At 39.7% G+C, this 18,712-nt stretch overlaps 1 protein-coding gene across 4 annotated transcripts in view; it reads left to right on the top strand.

The window, feature by feature from the left end:
• RARB (retinoic acid receptor beta) overlaps window positions 1-18,712 on the top strand; it is a 335,268-nt gene that overhangs the window by 63,050 nt on the left and 253,506 nt on the right. The window contains exon 3 of one of the 4 annotated variants that reach the window (XM_054815867.1): window positions 13,297-13,348. The exons of the other annotated variants lie outside the window; for them this stretch is intronic. The gene's annotated coding sequence lies outside the window, so the exon portion shown is untranslated. The remainder of the gene's footprint in view (window positions 1-13,296; window positions 13,349-18,712) is intronic. 4 annotated transcript variants of the gene reach the window in all.

Genomic DNA, 18,712 nt, shown 5'->3' with positions numbered 1-18,712 from the left:
TGGCACCTCAGAAGTGGCATTTTGGCAGGAAAGAAATTGTGTGAGGCAAAATCATGATGGAAATTGAAAGTGAGCTCTCTGTTGGCCACCCAAATGGAATCAACTGCATTATGGATTAGGTAACCCAGATGACTCCTGCCTGTGGAGTCTCCAAGTGGAGCAGCAGCAGGAGATCATATGGTGCTGCTTAGGACAGTATGCATATACTAAGTGTGAGAGGGAAATCCCCAATGCTGGATTTAAATGGTCAAATACAGGAGAAAAGATGATGACAGTAGGTGTCTCTTAAAAATCAGCTATTATATTGAGCTGATGAATTGCTGGGTTGTTACACTGCCTTTTCAGTGGTCTCCAATAAAACAGTAAGAAATAAGGCAGTAGCGTTGGCCAGTTATTAGTGGATTGTACTTCAGTAACAGAGTTTGACTCTTCATACTTGTTTACACTTACACATTTCAGGTTTTTTCTGTTCCCAGAGGATTTAAAAGGTAGTAGATTCCTGCTAGGTGGGACAACAGGTTTTTGACAAAACCTCCCAACCTCCCCAACATTTGGTGCTGTATCCCACCCAGGCAGGTGTCAAGATACAGTATCCTCTTTTTCTTTCTCTTGCTTGTCTTACTTCCTGACCTTGTCCAGCACTTTGCTTCGTCTTTTCATCAAAGTTCATAATGATGTGAGGCCTCCCCAGCTTACTATGCACATGGTTAGTAGGAGAACCAAAACTTCAGAGGTGGTTATGTGAGAACTCGGTGTGATTCACCAGCTAGACTCAAAGTATGCTGGGCTCTTGTTGGGGTGTGTGTGCATAATTCTTTTCATATTTTTATCACAGGATTCTGCTGCAATTCTTCGAAGAACAGGAGGGTATGATGCAAGGTGAATTGAACCCAAATTTCAGAAAGAAATCACCCAAATTGGTGATGGCAAGGTTGAACTCATCCGTCATTGATACAGGCAGAAAGCATCTTAAGTGTTGCTTCTGTTGAGATGGAAGAATTTGTAGGAAGAACACTTTCTAACCCCCATTTTTCAGGCTGGTGTTCTCTTCCCCAAACTCTTCAGAAATAGTGGAGCCACAGTAGGGATGTTGGAAGCCTATTTCTGGGGATCTGTTAGAGTAAATACTTCTCGGGCATATTTAGAAGGCCTTGCAGGATGTGCTCATTTATGTGATCTGAGAAAGAAAGAAGTAGTCGTCGTCATCTAAAATGAATTAGCTAATAGTAGTGTCTTCAGAAATCACTTACATGCTAAATGATGCAAGTGAATTCATTTCATGTTAATTTATTCTGGATTATTTCAGATTTTAGAGAGCCCTGTGTTTGTGGGGGTAATACTCAGTCCCAATCCTATTTTCTCGCATCACTTTTAATTGGAATTGCACATGTTAATGTTACCCTGCACCATCATATGTGCCAGACAATTGCACTTGAGGCTGCAAGCCTACATGTGACATCTCTCCTGGCAATTATATTTGAAACACTGTATTTTGACAAAATTATTCACGATGTACAACCCTATCAATACAACCCTAGCTGCCTGGGTGTAAACAGTTTACATTCATGGATTTGGAAGGTCTAACGTAGTATAAGTAATTGGATTGTTGAATGGTTGAAATAGCTCTGACTGGGATATTTGGGCCAGACCTTCTTTTGACTGACATAATACAGTATTCAGATCATTGCTTTTGAAGACTTGCGTTTCAGTAGGCACACTGTACGTGAAAAAGTGTGCAGTATACATTAATGGCTTAACTCTTAATAGTAAACCTTATTAAACTTTATCCTGGAAACTTGACAGTGGAAGCTGGCTGAAGTTAAAAGTGAGCTTTGAAGCCCAAAGCAAAATTACTTTGAACTGAATGTACGGGATAAATCTCAACTGCTAATCAGAATATATAGAATATTTTCAGCTATTAATTTTAATTAATGTTTTAATTAGTTTTTTTACCTAAGAACAACTGCAACAACTTCTTTAGCCTCTTTTGCTCTTCTAGCTGTGTTAAAGTGGAAAGCAGGAATTCATGACTGCACACAGACATCTGGAGCCAGAGACTCAGCAGACTTTTGAAGTCAGTGGTGTTGCTCTGATTTACACCTTCTGAGGATCTGCCCTATGAGATCAGTGCCTGTGCAGACTTATGTATTCTGGGTCAAATTTACTGAACCTGGAAGAGTCAGAGGACTTCAGAGGGGATATTGTTTCTTGTAAAGGTTGATTGGACCTTCCTCTATCTATGTTGAGTGCTCCCCATAGTCTGATTAGTGGGGGACATGCATTACATATTTCTGGGATTAATTCGATTTCACTTTAAACTTTGATTCTTTTCCTTCTAAGAAATCAGATGGCTTTATGGTAATTCCCTGCTGCTCTTTAAATCCCTAAATCTCTTTCCTGTTTCTCACTTCTTTACTTTAAGGTATTAAGTGTTACTCAATAACATAGAAGCTAGTGTGTCTGGCTCTGTGTGTTTAATTTCACCATGTTAAACATAAACAATTTTAAAGTCATGTTATTTCAAAGTGGATATATTTTGCACAACACACTATCAGGCTCAGTGGTAAGGTTAGCTGGTGTTTGTTGGCTTCCGGCTACATCAAGTACTTCAAAATATCATAACCCAAATGTAAAATTGCATCTTACTGCAATACCGAAGAAGCCTGGCCATGGAAAATCTCCAGGTTAATGAACTTTCTGGCTGAGGATATTTTCTTTCCAGATGCTGAACATGAAAATTGGAAGTGTGAGCTCCTAGTATATTGGTCCCAAACCCATAATAAACCACCCTATAACCCAGGCTGACATGGGAGACCACGGTAATGTTGTCTGTAGCACATTGCCTGTACCGCGTGTGCACTGTGCTTTGTGGGACCGTAGGCTTCTTGTTAAGGAGGCTCACGTGAGGTTACCTTGCAATGCGGGGGGCTTTGCACATCCATTTATCCTAGGACCGATGCCACTGCACTGTACCAAGTAGCAGGCAAAAGGCAAAATTCACGTGTCTGGAATAGTACCTTGCTTTATAGCAGAGGGTCTATAGTAGACAAAATCAGGGAATTTCTACATCATGTACATTAAACTGAGTAGCCACTCACTGTCATGCTTTTGGGAAAAGCTGAGAGTCGTCACTGGATCCAGTGGTCTCAGATGCGCTGTCTGAGGTGACGGAAAGGATTATCTCCTCCGAACAGCATCTCTTATTTTTCTAGCTGTTTACTTTAGGTCTGGAAAAAAAGTAAAACCCAGATGAAACAGAGAAGGGCTGTGTTTCACACAGACATATTTTCTTGAGAGCCTCATGGGAGTTTTTGTACTAGCAGGGCTCTTGAGTACATGCACAAAAAAGTTTTTTTTTAATACTTACAATATCTGTATCTTCTGAGTTCATGAATCTGAACTATCTGATATGTTATGGGATACGTCATGGAGTTTGAACTAAGCAATCTAATAGGGTGGTTACTGGGAAATGTATATTAGTGGGAACATTAATGTGCTCTCTTTATATTGAAACCAGGTTTGACAATGTTTATGTAGCCCATGGGCTGAATGGTGATGTTAGTATGAAAGAGGCAGATTGTTTAGCTGAAAGGAGAGTTGAAACTTGTCATGTCTGCATTACTGACATTAATGTTTTATGGACTCAGTGCTTCTAGGACTGCTTCTCTGTGTGGGATTATGGTAATTCCTGATCAATTGTGTCTTTGTAAGAAAATATAACCATGCATAAAATAGGTAAAATGCAAGGTAGCTCTTCATTGCATAAAGACCAATTAGAGGATAGTTTATTACCCACCTGAGGTTTGAAAAGAAAAATGTTCCAATAAAAAGGTTCTTGATCAACAAAATGTGAAAGGACTTAGCAATTTTAGTTCACTAGGATTTGGCTAATGTGATTGTCCTCATTTCAGAGCGAGGCGTAAATCCTTTGCGTCAAAGTACAGACTTCAGCTTCTATTTGCAGGAAGACATATCTCTTGGAAACACAATTACGTAGCTGTCTGTGAGGAGTGGAGGGGCAGAGGAGTGCAGGGCTTGGTGGGCTCGGTCCTTTCTGAGGTGTTGGCAAGGGAGGAAGAGCACTCTAAGAAGCCTGGAAGAAGGGCAGCAGAGTGGCTGCTTTGCAGTTGCCTCACCCTTTGACCGTAAAACCTTACCCCCTTGATCGTAAAACCTCCAAAATGGAATGAAAAATAGAAGTAAGTGAAGGTTTGGCCACCACAGCCAGTGCTGATTTGACTAACTGCCACGAAATTATTCCATTATCAGAATTTTGCAGTGTATTATTTGTTTGTTTCTTTTCCCCCAAGGCAGAAATGCGTCTTCTACTGAATTTATTTGCAATGTTTTGTTTTGAAATGGCAAAACTGATCTCAATTACGATTTTTATCTTGGCCACCAGTCATGTCAGAGCCCAGCCTAGCTCTTTAAAACAAATTCAGCATTGCTCGTTATATTGATTGCTGCAAGAGTTCCATCCAGCTCTAGTTCAAGCATGTTCATTTTGCAGTATAAGGATGATACTTTGGAGAAGTAGGTTTAGTTACTATAAAAAATAATTTTCCTAACATTTTTTATGCTGTAAAGATGCCAAGTGAATCTTCCAAAATGAATAATGTGCATAGGAGTAGTAAGGAATAGGAATCCAAAAATCTAGAAGCTCCTTTTGTTCCCCACCCACTTCCACAGTGCCAGAGTGACACAAATTCATTTATGCACACACACATTTACACACAAATAAATGGATGAATAGATAGTGTAGCTAGAATGAAAGAACCCTGCTATTTTAGATTGAAGTGCCTGTCACTGACATTAATTTAGATGTAGTATTAGGGAGCCTCTTAAAGGTCAGGTTTCCCCTGGAGCGTTAGTTTACCCTGGACATTTTTACAGATGATGTGCTAAAGATGTAATGCATCTAATAACTACATCTTGGCTTCATCTACTTGATTCATCAAATACCTTCCTGCTCAATACTGAGTTTTCAGTGACACATTATATGTGAAATATTAGAAGATGGCATGTTAATACTGTGTTGATCACAACTGAATTTTTTTATTTGGAGATACGTATAAAGGTGTGGGGGGGAAATAAAGCTCATTTATCGCCTGATGCTAGTGGCCTGTGGCTTCCTGAAAATAGGGACCCCTCATTGTTCAATTAAGGGAAGATGGTTATGAATGACAACTGCCCTTTCCTGGGAAGGTGGCGATCAGATGCTCAGTGTTTTTACTGGGAGAACAGCATCATGACTACCCATGCAGATGGGTTTATCATATTGCATGTAAAACATTGTATATACAACCAAACAATATTTCCTGGGTTCATGCAAAGCCATAGGTAAAGTGTGCTGTTATCACAAAGACAGAGCCTAATTCTTGCTCTTATCCTGTGACCTTTTGATAATATAGATGCTTAACCCATTTTAAGGGGTCTTTTAACTTGATTGTGAAGACTGTAGTTGACCAGAAACCACAATAGGGCAGCCCTGGGGTTAATAAGATTGTTTGCTTTATTACAGTCAGTTTGTCTTTCCTACTTGATATGAATATTTTTGTAGTGTAACACTTGTATTGAGCTGTATGCTCTGCCTTGTCAATAAGAACTTTATAAAAAGATCAAAAGCACAAAAGATAATTTTTAGCAACAAATTGGATTTGAAATTAGTTAGAGTGGCATGTGCTAAAGAGCCGACAGTGGTGCAGTTTAGGAGTTCACCTCTCCCTTGCTGACACGCTGTGATAAGTTGCTCATCTGTAAAATGGGTTTTAAGGTTTAAAAACAAACAAATGTAAAAACCCCCACCAACTTTCAGATTATCATATGAAAATGAAATACCGGTGTGAAATGTTGCTACTTCACCAAGAGAAATTATTTTTTTCTGCGTTGCAGAACTAGAGCTGTATGTTTCTGCAATGCCGGTCAGGGCGTGAGGCTCCCAAGGAACCAGGGCAAGCACCGTTCCATGGGTGGGGAAGGGGACCGAATTACAGGTGATTGGTGGATTGGGTCTACGTTCTTCTTCTGAATTGCAGATCTTGCACTCTGTAATCACATCCCGAAAGCAGGGTTGTTTTTTGTCTACACAGATCCCCAGTCATCTGGTTTTCCCTTGCACCCAGGTGAGGGCAAAAGGAGTGGAATAGCGTGAAGTTATGGTCTTACGCCCTGAAAAGCACCCGCACCAAATTCATTTACTTTAGCTTGGGATGAAGACTAGGCTGTGTGTTCTTTGTCCAAACTTTGTTCTTAAACTCTGAAGCAAAGCACAGCCTCGCCTTTGTGGGTTTTTTTCTTTTTCCTAGAACTGCCTTTTGTATGTATTGGCAGGAAAATAGCATTGCTCTTAAGGATCTCAAAGTCAGTTCTGCTTCTGCAGCCTTGGAGCTGCTGTTACATTAAAGAGAGGGGAAAAAAAAAGCCTTTAAATATTGAAACAGTTTCTAAAGTAAAGAGGTTTGAATTTATGATTGATTTCGAAGTGATCTCTGTTTAAACTTTGAATGGGAATAAAATAGTGTCTTGTTCAAATATTGAACTAGTTTTAAAGTTAAATGGCTTGAACATAGAACTCTCTCATGGGAAATTGTATTCTCATTTCAGTCTTTGACTTGTCTTGCATATTGTACTTTACCTCATTGTACTCACATGCCAGTGTTTGCTTAGGCTGCACTAAGAAGCTTTCTGATACGATTTTATTAGTTGATTTAAAAAAAAACAACAAACCACAAAATACACTGAAAAAATGAATAGCGGCAGATATTTTTTCAAGGTAGTGGAAATTCAGCAGAACAATGTAAGCAAAGACTTAGGATAGCTTTTTAAAGCAGAAGATCAAGGGAGATATAAAAGAATTAAAAACCTTTGACACGGAGATGTGGTCACTGAAGTATGGCACGATGATCGAGAACTATGTAATTGGACGGGATTAGTCTCTGGAGCTGGGCCGATAAACAGATGAACAAACCATTACCTGTAATTGCTCACTGAGCCCCTCTTAATTTTTTTGGGGTGATAGTTATTCTTTATTGATTAGCATGCTGAAAAAGTTATTTTGTGACTCCCGTAGAGGCCCCCAGTTGTATTTTATAGCACGTGCCGTCAACTCCTTAATGCGGCTGTGTGTTTGAAAGGGTTTGGTTCTCTGGCTTGGCTTTCACGAGTGGCCACATAATGCCTCATGAAAATCTTGTATGAGGAGCAGCGAGAGCTGCATTCGAGGACTAGATAAACTGCAGCATGAGTAATGTGCGTGCTGTTGTCTTACTGACCATAACATTAAGATTCCCTGTGTATTTTATAGCCAAAATGGCTTTTCAGTTTCCTGACACTTGAGGGCATAATTACTTCAAGTGACTAATTGAGTTGATAGCCACTTTTGCATATTCTCGGTGCACTTTTTTCCTTAGCGTGGGGTCATGCAGTGGATCAGTGTGACATTGATGGTGCTGTTAGCCTGACCCGCTCCGCTTGGAGTTTATCATAGTTGGAGGAGAAGGCGAAGCTGCAGATGAACTGCCCTTGCTGCTGTTCCCATGCCCGTAGCAGCAAGAAATTGATTTGTGATAGCTGGGCATTTCCTACAGCTAGAAATTTTCAATGGCAAATCCACTCTAAGTATGTATCTTTATGGCTGCAAGCAAGGGGGTTGAGGGTAAACTGTGTGTAGTGTTAGATAATAGTGTGGAAAAATGATCTCTGCGTTGATCAAAGTTTCATGAACTCATAGTGGAATGTGAGGTTTTTGTTTATTTAAATTTTTTATGTTGCCATGAACTTAAGCCACTGGAAGAGGACCTCCATTTAAAAATGAGTAAGATTTTCGGTTTTTGGATTGGATTGTGAGGGGCATTGCGGCAAATTTTCAAAATTACCAATTCGAAATATTTCTTTCAATAATGTCACTTAATAAGTCAACTAAAAAAACCCCACTTAATGCACAGTTTAAGAACAGTGGGTTATCGAATATTCCTGTGGTACAAAACCAGTAAAGAATCAGTGGAAGTTTTTCTGGAACTTAATAAATCAGTGCCGGCATAATTGAGAAATTATGGTAAATGTAGAATTTTGGATCCTATTCTAAAAGATAAATAAATTATGGTCAGTGGAGGCTGCCTAATCAAACACTACTGGTAGGTCTTGGGAACCACCTATTCCACAATTTCAATAAAACAAGAGACATGGAAGGAAGCTTATAGTGGGAGCCGTGTGCTAGGTAGTCGGTGCAGTTGTCCCTTGCAGGATACATCATCATGCTCCTCTCCACAGCTAAACAGCCTGTTAAACTGTGCTGGCTTGGGACTGTGGGGGCCCGGTGGGGAGGGAAAGTGTTTTGCCCCATAGCAAGACTGGTAATTATTGCTATATGATAAGTAGAAATGTTATTCAGACTACACTTTCCACATTAGGGCTACATTTTCTCATGCTGTTGGCATTTAATACCACTTACTGTTCTTAAGACAAAGCTTTGTATACAGTCATTAAAAGAAAAAAAAAACCCAAAGAACAACAAATGCTAGGTTGGTTAGCTACACTTCTTAAATGGTTGAAAACATACCACGAATGACTGTGAAGTGTTGATCAGTTGTGAATTTGTATGTATTTTCCCCCTCTGTGCAGTATGGCATTTCCTTTTGAATAAATAGCCCTTTTAAAAGAGGGTTTGGTAGAAGTCATGGGAACAGGGAGATTAAACCCTGTCTTTTCACTCAGGGACTGATACGGTCATGTCACAAAAGAGAGGGATATGGTGGCTGATGGACAATGTCAGGCACAGAAATTTTGAATCTCCTCTTTAGTTTTTGAGATCCGCCTTTCCCACTACAGAGTGTACCTCCACTAGCTCTTTGGTGTTCAGGAGGTCACCCAGCCCTCATCTTTGATGTGACTCTTGCCTTTTATCTGACTTGCGTTAGCACAATCGTGGTGCACTCTTGGTAAGGTAGCCGGTTTCTGGTTCCTGAGCTTTGCATAGGTCAAAAGTGGTGTTTATGGCTTCTCAGCCTGGGGCTATAGGTTTTTATTAGCAAGGAGGCTTTGCTGATACGGGTTCTCTTGGGCAAGTATCTCCACCTAGCTGTGAGTTACGTGGGATGCCCTTGGTTGTAGGAAAATGTTGGTGTTCTCCTCCTAAACTCAGGAGGACTGACCCCATTGAGATGAAGCAAGAGAGCAGCTGTCCTACAAGGACCTTGGCATTGACACTACAGTGTCATGGTTTTTTCAGCAGGTTTGCATGACAAGAGTACTTTTTCACTGGGTTGGAGAATGGTATTCACTGGAACAAAACATCCACTCTTGCTGTTACTAGTTCATGTGCTTTCTCTTTTTTTTTAATTGTGAAGGACCTTGGAAATATTCTCATTTATTACGTTCTGTCAACTTTGGAAGAGTAAGGAAGCCATTCAGGCAGGTTCACTGTCCTCAGGTTTTCTCATCTGATGTAGCTTCCATTGAATTCAATGAAGTTACACTGATCTTTATCCATTCTAGTTTTGACCCCAAACTATGTGTATGTTTGCGCATATATATATGTGTATGCATGTGTGCACGCATGTGAGTGCCCACACACAGTTGTATGCATACATTTATATATGTAAATAGAAATATATTGCGAAAGACTTAATGTCTGGAACACTCCTAAGTACGTGAGGTGTAACATGAAACTCCCAAAATACTGTCATTAAGGGCATTCTACAGAAAAGTCAGCGCAGCAGTTTTTGAGAGCATATTCGCTGTGCTGAGCGTACTCCAAAGGCCTGAGAGTGCTCCTGAGCCACACATGGCTATGCCACATATGTCAGTGGGTGTTTTTTGGATCCCTTTCCTGGCCAAGACACAAATTCAGAGAAAGAAATCCATTTGAGATAAAGGCAGCAGAAAATTGTTCTAATGAAGTCTCAAAAAGGAAAGCAGAAACTTAGAGATATGATGACAAAAATGATACATAGTTTATGCAACCTTAATTTCACCTTAGCTAAGCTTTTTCTTTTTTTCTTTTTTTCTTTTTTTTCTTCTTTTTTTTTTTTTTGTGGGGACGGGATATATAAAGTAAAGTATTGTATGGATGAGTGTAATCCAGTGAATGGTTTATGGACACACTCCTCCAGGGAGTGTTATAAGTTCACCACTGAGTGCTAGATTTTGCATTTGGATCTCTGATTTAACTGCAAGAGGTGTAAAAACTGATGCATCGAGCCAACTCCCTACTGGTTACACCTCTGAGACTCAAGTGCTTCATTTGTTACTTTTAAAGCTATAGTAAATAATTTTAAACACAAAGTGTTGTTTTTTGGAAGGCTTATTGTTTGCAATAAGTGATGACAAATCTAAAGCAAATAAAACATTGTGTGATATTGGTAGAAATTATTAGACTGGCTCCAAACCTATTTGTTTGAAACAGTAGCTGTAAGAGACTTGTATATTTTGGTAACTTTACTGACTTTTGTTCTCCTTCTATCTCTTTTTTGGGGGTCAGCCATCACAAATGCAGAAGCTATGCAGATCTGGAGATACGGTACTTTTTGTTGGATGGGGAGGATGGATTGAATTAATAATCGAATATGTAGGCTGCTGGCAGCACCCTTGGTGCTTCAGAAGAATCACAGCACAGCTGCAAAAGCAGAAGAGATTCATAGTGTTTAAGGCCAGTGGTAGTGATTGATGTTAGTTATTGTCACAATTATTTTACTTTTGCTGTGTCCTACAGTGGGGCTGGTGCCTCATTAGAAGACTGTTAAGTCCTAGATTCAGAAAGTTTGGGATCTAAGTGGAAGGCTTGATGCACAGGGCAGGGGAGAACATTGTGCCAGAGTAAGAGCTTTGGTGGAGAGAAGACAGTAAGGATTATGGACACAGAGTAATTTACTTGCTTCCTTTGGGTGTACGTTGGTCTTAAAATGTTAAAAATGCGTGGACAGGCTTGCAAGAGACAGTGCATGCATACTTGGAGGCAGGGTGGTAGTTCTTTACAGCGAGGTAGGATGTGAGGAGGACTTTTCATTTAAAGTAGTTTTGGTAGTTTGAGGATGCAAAATAACATGGATTGAGGTATAGCAAAATTCATGGAGGAATGTTCCTGAAGGTTAGTGTCACCACTTGGGTGGAAGAAAAGGAAGAAATACATTAATAGGGAGATATCACTGAACAACGGTATTTGTTGCCCTTTATTTACGACTTCAGCAGCCCCCTAAGCTCTTCCTGCAAGAGTTGGATGCTGTTACCTGGAGAACCAAGGCAATGAAAAATGTCACTGTCTGATAGGAGCTAGGAATAAAGACACATGAACAGAGGCTGATACAGGACTGGAAGGCAGCTTGTGCATCACCAAGTTTTATCCTCTGCTGTTGCAGGATCCTGAAGTCATATAAATTTCTCAGCCTCCCCCGTGGAAGGGCTTTCCTCCCTCCATTCCATTCCCGTGGGGTGGTGGTTGGAGCACCTCACCCTCCTGATGGTAGACACGTGCTTGTGAATTCCAGTCTCAATGTATTCACGGCCAAGTCTTAATCATTTGTTCTTATGCCAAAATTGTCTTTTAACTTGCATAGCTTCTCTGCCTCTCCATTGCTTATCTCTTCTCCAACCCCCTGCAATTACACAGAAATTACATTCCTTCGAAATAGGTTATAAAACCTTGCATAACGTTTGGGCCAGACTGATGGCTCGGTAGTTCGCTGGATAGGTTCCTCCCTCATTGTTAAATACAGGTATTATGTTTGCTGCTTCCGTAGTCATTTGTATAACCTCTGACTGAAGAGATTTATTAAATACTAAGTTTTCCAGTAAGTTGAACTGAGAGCACAAATTTTGTTTGTAAAGTCTGTCATTTTTTCTGCATGTATATACAATTTGAATCTTAAAATACTGCGTCTTGTACAGTTTGTTTCCCTTCTCTGAAAGTATGGGAAGGATTTTAGACCAAGATTTAATCACTTCAGTGTGCGTTTTCTGCCATTTTTTTCCCCAACCTGTGTGGTGACAAATGACAGTCAGTGCTACAGCTTAGCCTGAGAGGGAGGAATGCTCTTCAGCTCCATCTTAGGGATGGTCTTCTGGACTTGGGAGAAGGTAAGGAACTGAGGGAACTCAGAGGAAATCTTTGGAGTAGAAAGCAAACATCAAGGGAAATAAAAAAGTTGAAGAGTTAAGGTCATTACGTGTTATGATTTTCTGAAACATATTTAATTCTCCAAGCTGCAAGCAATGATAAGAAAATTCCCTGTTGTGTCTCACTGACAAAAAGCCAGAATTAAAACTCTGAACATTTATACGTAAATTGAACTGCAGGTGCACTTTTGCAGGAGGGGGGGAAGATCTTAATGACGTCTATAAAAATCAACCAGAAAATTCTATGGAGACTACACAAAAATATATTATTTTCCTGAAATAGTATGGGATAACTCCATAGGTCATCTTTTAATCTGACTGTTGGTTATTCAGTTTTCCCAAGTGAAGACCACTTTGATTCTGATGGCCATGTGTCGCATGCAAAACAACTGATTAGGGTATGGTTTCCAAACTTTTTTTTTTTCTTCCTACATTCAGACTATTTTTTTCCCCCCCCAGTACCCTGGAAGATTATTGAATAGAGGCATTATTGCAGTCCGTGTGTCATTTTACTGTACTTCAGTTCATTTAGTCCCAGGTGTACTACGTGTGTGTTCGGTCTAGGGGAGGGCATGGGAGCCTTGCCAAGCCCTTCGGTTATTCTTGGCTCAGAGCCTAAGCACTACATTTTTCTAACTTATGAAATGAATTTCAACTTGTAACCTGTGGCACTTTCAAGGTCATGATTGGAAGGTGTCAGGTGTGCTTTAAGAATAGCTCAGCAAGGAAAGGACCTATTTTGAAAGTTTCTTTTCTTTTTGTCCCCCCCCCCCCCCCTTTTTTTTAATAATTTCTGGCTAACAAATAGCCCAGAAAGCAAACTAGCATGAACTCTTCAACACCTCTCCAAATTCAACAAAACTGACATTTATAGCTTTATTGTAGCAGAGACATGGCATTTGGATTCAGATTGTTTGGACTGCAGAGTGTCAGTATAAATAGCTATGATTGACTTTTGTATGGAGCACATCTGGAAGCAATTTATGGCATTCCAGCTAGATTAAAGCATGTTTTAAAGGCATTTCACCAGTCTTTTTTTCCTTCTTTTTTTCTTGCTATGGTGAATAAAGTTTCAAAGACGGTTTAGCTGCTGTTTCTGTTAATGTGGACCATAGTGAAGTCAAATCAAGGGCAACAGGGGAAAATGGTGCATTTGTCTGTTTTTGTTTGTTTTGCTTTGTTTCCCAGAATAGAAAAACCCTGAAGTGAGTGTAACTGGAGCTATATTCTCCTTTGGAAGGTAAGATATGGCATTTGACACCAAGACGCTTACACACTGAAAGAGCCAGCGAACTAAACAGACTTGAGGTGCTGGAAGTACTGACTCACAGGTACAAATCCGAAAGATTTAAATGCTAACGGGGACTGAAACGATGGGGCACAAGAACCACCTTGCTGGTTTTGAAATATATAAAAATGTATAGAAGCAAAAAAATGAAGAAGGAAGGGAAATCATTTAGCATGACCCATCATGAAGTAATTGGGATAATACGAGGAAATTAAACACATGAAATTTGAAGCTGGATGGGAAAGAGGTTTACCTCAAAGGGCTGTTGCACTGTGGCAACAAGAGTTGAAGCGGGGATAATAAACGAGCTTTTGCTGCAGAGCGTGCCGGTTTGTTAGCAAATTTCTAGCTCTGTCTCTGCAGTAGACCTGCTGGCTCGCTAAATCTTTCCTGGTTGTGGTTATGGCGAACTGGGTTAAAGGTTTGAGTTGCACGGTTGCTCAAAATGCTGCTGCCGCAGGGCTGGGTGCTAAGGCGTGTTGTAGGGAAAAGCCTACTGAGGAGTAGCGAAAATCTGAAAACTCTGCTACTGATTACTGTCACCATGGTGTATCGGGGTCGGCTCGTGACGTTGGCTCCTGGGGTCTTTGTGCTTCAGAGGGATTTTCCCCAGTGCTGTACAGATGTGTGGGTGCTGCCAGTCCCTTTTCATTTGACAGGGTGGGACTAATTGTTTCAGTTTTTCGTGGTGTCTTTCTGACAGCACAATACTCATGTCAGATGGGCTGTCTAAAGATACATGTGTACTGCTGCGGTCAGAGATGTGGCTTCAACACAAGTGGATGAAGGATGAACCTTGGTCTGAGCTGCAGAGAAAGCACAGTGGCGTAGACTTGAGCACAGGCTAACAGCTTTCATTGCTGTCAGCACCTGAACTAGTGCAACTAAACCTGTTTTGGAAGCATGTCTCACCTCTGGTTGTTTTGTAGATATTCCATGGGCATTAGCTCTTAAGACCTTATTTCCTTGCTCTTGGAGGTGGAGGAGAAAAGTACACTGTCTGGTTCAGTCCCTCGCGTCCTCGACCAGTGGCATCAAAGTAGGAGCTGCTTTGGTTCTACCTTCGAAGAAGTATTGAGGATGATAACGTAAAATGGGGAAGCAAGAAAACAGGGTCTGAAACCATTAAGTAGATTAAATGCAGTTTTAAATGAATATAGGGAAGAGTATAAGAGCACATGACTTCTTGGTAGGAGCCGTCTAGTGTGAGGATAAATCAAGAAAAGAAAAGAATTGTAACAGTCATGAAGGTGGGATATTACTTTGGCAGCTGGCTTGGTGGCAAAAGTGCTTGATAGATAATTTTTTTTTAAATGCTGTAACTTAATTTTTTACTGCACTTCTGGCCTACCTCGTGCCAAATATGAGGTTACGTATATTATGACAAATTTTATTTTTTTTAATTTATTTTATTCCAGTCTTAATAAATCCCACTTTTAATTAGACCATATGAGGCTCGAACAGCCCTCTAGGAATTTTATGCAGACTCCAGGGGAAAGGTTAAACAATATTCAGCCTTCAAAAAGTGGCAATGAAAAGGAGCTCCCAGAGCTTAACCCACTTGGATCTTTTCCCAGCCAAGACACGACACAGACAAAATTCATGAAAAGGATTCCGGTTCTGTATGAGGGTCTGGAGTCTGGCAGGTGCATGATGCTTGTGTAATAACCCTTGCAGCACTAAGTTTAAGAGTTCATTGAAATATTGCATGTATTTAAAGAGTGTGTTTGCATGCATAAATCTTCGTTATATATTGACAGAAGCAGTTGGTAGAAAAGTTTTTTATTTGGAAGTACATCTTTTTAGAGCCCATATAGATGCTTTTGAAGGCCCTGAATACGTGTACTTGCTTTCCTTGTTAAGCAAGGAGTTTCTATATCATTTTGTGCAGGACTAGGGGCCTGTATTGCTTCAGATTTTGCATCCAAATAATTTGCTGTGAAATTCTGTGTGCCTCGTGCTTCAGCATCTGAGCTTTATTTGTTAGAAAAAATGTCCTTCTAGCTCTCTCACTCGTGAAGATGAGTACAATGCCTTAAACCAGAGGTGCTAAACCAGTGAGCTGCTCTTCCCGAATTTTCACACAGCCTGGAGCAAGAGGCATTCAATTTGAGTCACTCGGTCCCTGTTAGCGTGGGAGCTCTCGACTGGTAATTCAGATGGTACTGTTGCTCATTGCACGTGTTTAGAACATCATCAATATTCAAGGTTTTCCAAGCAGTCAGAGGGAAGGGGGGACTCACGTTACAGCCTGAACAGAGTTGGGATACCACTAAATGCCCTCCCAGTTCCCTCAGCGTAGCTGTAACATAATTTGCCTTGGGTACTTCCAAATTTAACATTTACATACTCAGAACAACGTAATCCTGTAGGCACCTTCCTTTGTCACTCCTGACAACTGGAAGGAGACTGAGCTACACTTGCAAACCTACTTAGGTGCTTGAAGTTTTCCTGTTAGGCATCTTGTGACACTTTTCAAAGTCCCCGAATGGGTCCGCTATATAGATTTGTAAATACGTTTTTAAAAAAAAAAAATAAAAAAACCCCCTCAGCATTTTGGTGCTGGAGCTCCACTGGCATCAACAGTACCTGCGATAGCTTCAACGGAGCAGAGATGCTTTCAGCCCCCCCTTCCAGCGGCGTTACTGCGCACCCCCCGCAGCGCTTGCCAGCGGTCTGCAGGAGTAACCGCTGCGGCCAGCGCTGCATTCATGCGTGGGCCCTGAAAGAAAACACACAGAAAATGGCTGTAATTGGTTTATGCTGCCTGATTAATTTATTACTTATTTCCTGACAAGTCCATTGAAATGTAATTTTGTGAGTGGTGATAATATCCACAGAGTAAAAGATGGAGGATGGACAAGTTGAGAATACTAAATCACGAGCAGTATTGTTGCAGGGAGACTTCGTTCGGCTTTTCATTAGAGATTGCATTCTGTTATTATATGGCCTCATTAGTTATGCTGATTGAGGCAGGGGAAACTTTAATGACTGCTGCGTTAGGCACTGGAAACATATTTTAACTTACTGATGTAGAGCACAGAAAATAATTGCTGGAAGTGTATTAGCAGGATTGATAGGGGCACCTTAGACTCTCCATTACTTTCGGCTGTGGAGGGCTCAGAGATTGTTCTCGTTATGGATGATAGTTGACTTTCTCGGTATTTCTGTTGTTACAGGTTTAGAGCGCACACTTTTTATTCTTTCCGATAGCTTTATTCTTTTAATGGTGAATCCACAAGCTACCTTGTGAGCGTGCTGGGACATTATTAGCTGTCCTGTAAAATTCACAGGCTGGCTTTGCGTGATGCAATTATTTAGCAGTCTCATAAAATGTATATCTGGTCATCTCTTATCAGGCTCATTTAAACAGAGATATTTAAAATTGACATTCTTACACAAGCGTCTAATTTACAAATAGCAATAAATAGTCCAGGCAGCATGCCAGAGACACCTCGGAGGCTTGTAACCTGATGCTGGCTGGACGGATGAGGACTGTGACAATTCCATGCTTTTTTAATAATTAAAACATTGAACTGTTCTTGTGCCTGATCCAAACCGGTGTTGGTAGGGTTGATCTTTAAATCAGATACTGTACGGCTTCTGAGCCGACTTATTCCTGGTGTAAACTTACCAGCGGTTTCCAAATAATTTTCCGGGTGGATTTTCTTCATTGTAATTTTCTTTGGGGTTGAGATTAGTTTGCTGAATATGTGTTTTTTATATACATACATAAGTCAATGGAAAGTATTATTTAGTGTGTTCTACTGAAAAAGCAAAATTTATAAACGTAAATGTTGTCTGTTCACCAAAGGAAAGTGTAATGCAAATTAGAAGCAACATTTTATAAGGAAAGAGTTGGCAAGGGGTATGGGAGTTTGCTTAATAAGAGCTAGATTTTTTTTAATATTTCAAAGAGGCTATTTATAATGTCAGCCAAAAAGCTTTATAAATAAATGAGGCATTAGACTTACAACAGAAAGCAGTATAAATTACAACAATGATGATGATTACCCATTTCACTGACAGGCATGTGTAATGTTTTATTTGTGTTTGAACTGAAGGAGTCTGATGGTGTATTTTAGAAATAGGTAATGAAGAATTAATTGTTTCTTTATTAATATTAGTGACGTTTAATGGTAATATATCCTCTCGCTCTTAGAATGGATGTGTGGGTGACATTGTTCAGAAGTGCTTTCCAATTATTTTAACAGAAACCATATGTACAGAGGGTAGGCGAAGTGCAGGATATCAAGTCTAGGTAATTGATGCTATGCAGACTTTATAGACTTTCTCATTTCGTTTTTAATTAAAGTTTCAGTGCAATAGAATCCTTTAAAGTAAATTAAAATTAATCATCAGTAGGTGAAGCTGCTCTGCGGAGAACATAAAGCCACCAAAACTGTTTTTCATATTGTGCATTTATTGATCAATCAGTCAATATTAATTGATTTATATGTAAGTGTACCATGTGAAGTATTTGGGAAACTTAAAAAATGTTGGATGTGAATCCTATTAGGGCAACAGTTATTTTGTCATGGGTGTCAATCAATAGATACTTAAGTAGATTACAGATCCAATATTATTGTACTAGTTCAACTATGTGATTACATTTCAAAAACTCTACATTGTTATCTTTCAAAAGAAATTTTTATGCCATTTCCTTTTTTTGTTAATGTTTCACTATTCCTTTCTACAGTGATGAGATCATCAGTATTGTGGTACATGAAAAATAATTTTTAAAGTTGCCTTTCATACACATGTATGTATTTTGATGAAACTTCTTGTATGCTATGTATTTCTTTTTTTTGTTACGAATCTATATTTTCCACTGAATGAGATTCTCTTTAAATGTAGTAGTGAAACAAGTTAACTTTTCAGTAATTCAGTGGTATGTGATAAAATATTGTGAATTGCTATAAAGGAAAAGTCCCAGATTTTATTTAGATAAAAATTCTCCTGACGTTAGAAGATGAAATCCTGACACTGTTGAAATCATTGTAAAATATCCTGTGGAGTTCAATGGCATTAGCAGTTTCACCTTCAGAGTTTGTTGAAAGTAAGGGTAACATGTTAGGAATTAAGATAAGGCGATCTGGCCATTAAACTTCCTCAGAACCTTCTGCAAATCCGAACCATATTTCTTTGTGCTTCAGCTCCCTGGATGTAAAGCGGTGATAATAATTTCTTACATCATAGAAATGCTGAGAAGAGAGAGAAACTAAAAGCTAATGATTTTTTTCTCCAGGTTCTGGTGAGTTTGAAATCATGCAAGTTATGTAGATGGGTTCAACAAATACCCACAATGTCTGAATG

The sequence above is a fragment of the Grus americana genome, chromosome 2 (genome assembly GCF_028858705.1).
Source record: "Grus americana isolate bGruAme1 chromosome 2, bGruAme1.mat, whole genome shotgun sequence".
NCBI lineage: Eukaryota > Metazoa > Chordata > Aves > Gruiformes > Gruidae > Grus > Grus americana.
This window is presented reverse-complemented; position numbering and strand designations above follow the sequence as displayed.